Raw genomic sequence first — 2,704 nt, forward strand, 5'->3', positions numbered from 1 at the left:
TTACAGCCATAACAACAACATGTTTCTTTTCTTATTTCAATTTCTTTTATTTCTAGCCTGCTTTTACTGATGGTTTTGTTGTGGAGTTTGTAGTTAAACATGCTAGTGTGACTCCCCTCCCTTTAAGATCATGTATTCCCTTGTGTGATTCAAGCATGTCTGGACAATTGTTTTCCTTTACCTACGGTGCATTTACCATTTTGTGAATCCCAAATCCCTATTCCCCTCTAAGTGTTTATGTTCCTCATGACTGGTTTGTGATTATGCCAGTGCCAATCTATCTCTGAGCATTTCCATACCAGTTCTAATACTCCTGCTGGGGTCATGTGTCTATAGGTAATGTCTGTATATCCCCAAACCCCTTAACCCCGATGTGATTAGTGAATACATTTAGATTCTGTGAACTTGCTGTGTGTGGTCTTATCCTGAAGTGTTTGAACTCTGTTTACTACTCCAACCTCTTTCAAACGTGTTCATAGGGTGTGACTCCAACCCCAAGCCTCCAACGGTCACTCTCGTCACCTTTCAAACGTGGGATAATATGGGTAGAAATCCTGCTCTTAGGATTTTACTTTCAAATCTGCCTGCTTTACTCAATAGAAAACATGTTCATAGGGTGTGACTCTTGTTGAATCTGATTTCATTTTGCATAATAGACATCATGTTTATAGGTTTTCACTTTTAATGTTATTTGCATCAGATATAAACCGTGTTCATAAATCCTGCATTTGTCATGTTAGAAACCATGTTTCCAGGTTCCAAGCCATCATGTTTTAAATCGATTCAAGTATAGATACCATGCCTATATGACATAATTCCAATTCAATAAGTTACTGCAAATTGTCTGAAACCAGTAACACGCCTTGATACCATGCCTATAGGGACTTCTACTCGTAATTATGTCTGATAATCTAATTATCCTAATGAGTCGATTTTATCTCACCTAGTTTACTTCTTAAAACTGGCCTTGTCATACGATAACTCTCTAAAATAGGTCTTTTTATAATTGTTTTAATCCCGTTAAATATTCTGCCTATAGGTATTAAAAGGTTCTATTTCGAAAACTTGTCCGTTTCTGCATTAACATAGACACAGTTCTACATATAGGCAAGCCTTAGGGCATTTTTAAAACTTGCATTTCTCTGAAGCTGTTTCTATCACTCGACGTCTCTGAATTCTAATAAGCTTTTAAAGAGGAGATCCTAGGAAGCTAATAATGTTATGACTTTTGTATCTGAAAGTGGCTTATTTCTGCATAATCACTTAGAAATGTTGCTTTAAGACTTTGATTACTAAAGACCTTACTTGTGGTTGAGTCATGTTGCATGCATGCTTGTTTGCAGAGGAAACTATGAGCCTTTTACTTGCTCTCATTATGTGAAAGTCCTAGATGCTTTTTGACTGTCGCCTTAGAGTTTTGCCTTTAAAACCTTAGGGGTACGTCTAGAACTACCTATAGGTAGAGGTCCCAACTCCCTCTAGGACTATTAAGAAGGGACGGGTAGCATCACGCAATAGGAATCAATGACCAAACACTCGCTTTGCATGACCAATAAGGGGATGGGAAGGGTAGACATGGGATATGATGACTACGCATTAATGTCACGTGTAGCCCCTCATTGAGGAGTGTTTACCGGACATTGCGTGGGGTGCTCCTATAGGATAAACAACCTAGGACCCCTTCTTACCCCTAATCCTCTCCTTATTTAAAACTTTGTTTGTATAATTTGTTCAAACCTTTATTACTTGACTTGTTCAATGAGCTTTACAACTTACTTGTTTATATGGACTAATTTGTAAATATAAGTTCGGTCGGGACCCACAGTTTTGGACCAAGAGGGGTGACTAACACCTTCCCCTCGAGGTTATTTCGAGCCCTTACCCTAATCTCTCGTAATGCAAACCAACCCGAGAGTTAATTGCTCTAGGTGCCCTAACGCACCATAATCTGTTAGGTGACGACTTTTCAAATACCCAATTCCCAAAAGGAAATGAGTCATTGCACCCCCATGAATGTCGAAACCCGGACCTCCCTCCGTGAGATGGGAAAATCGGGGTGCGATAGCATGTCGACTTTGCTGGGGATATCTTTAGGCTCTTACCATAGTGAACTTGTTTTTACAAATTAGTCCAAGCATGCTTATCCCATACCCTGCTCCCTTATCTGGATTTAATTGTCTATTTTGTTTTTTTTCAAGCGTTTATGATTCCTTTATTACCCTGAAAACTGACATGTCTCTTTGTTTTCCTTTTTATGTAATTGTCTTTTCAATTATTTAAATATTGTATTTATTTTTTCCTACGTGAAAATACTTGCCTACATGTTATTAACTGCTGCATAAATCATGCTTCATATCATATTCTACTCGTGCGTCTCAAATCCTATAACAACGCTTTAATGAGTGGTTGCGCTCTTCCTAATTGTTACCCTTAAATTCGGAAAGGCTTATTTGTGATAAAACCAGTCGATCAGCGGTGTAGTCAATTGTTCCGCGCCTTCCCCCTCAAGTTGTCCGCTTGAGGGTACCAGTATAAAACCCATAGAAACCTTACTCTGTTTAAATTGTGCATGCATCATGGTCAAACCTAGTTGGATCAGTTATGTTGTCCACATAATGTTCCTTTAAGATAAGCCTTATCCAAAGTCCATTGGGTTTTCAATAATCCCAACGGATGCAATCACATTCTGTGCATTAATTTGGAG

Source organism: Nicotiana sylvestris, chromosome 12, assembly GCF_000393655.2.
Source record: "Nicotiana sylvestris chromosome 12, ASM39365v2, whole genome shotgun sequence".
Taxonomy (NCBI): domain Eukaryota; kingdom Viridiplantae; phylum Streptophyta; class Magnoliopsida; order Solanales; family Solanaceae; genus Nicotiana; species Nicotiana sylvestris.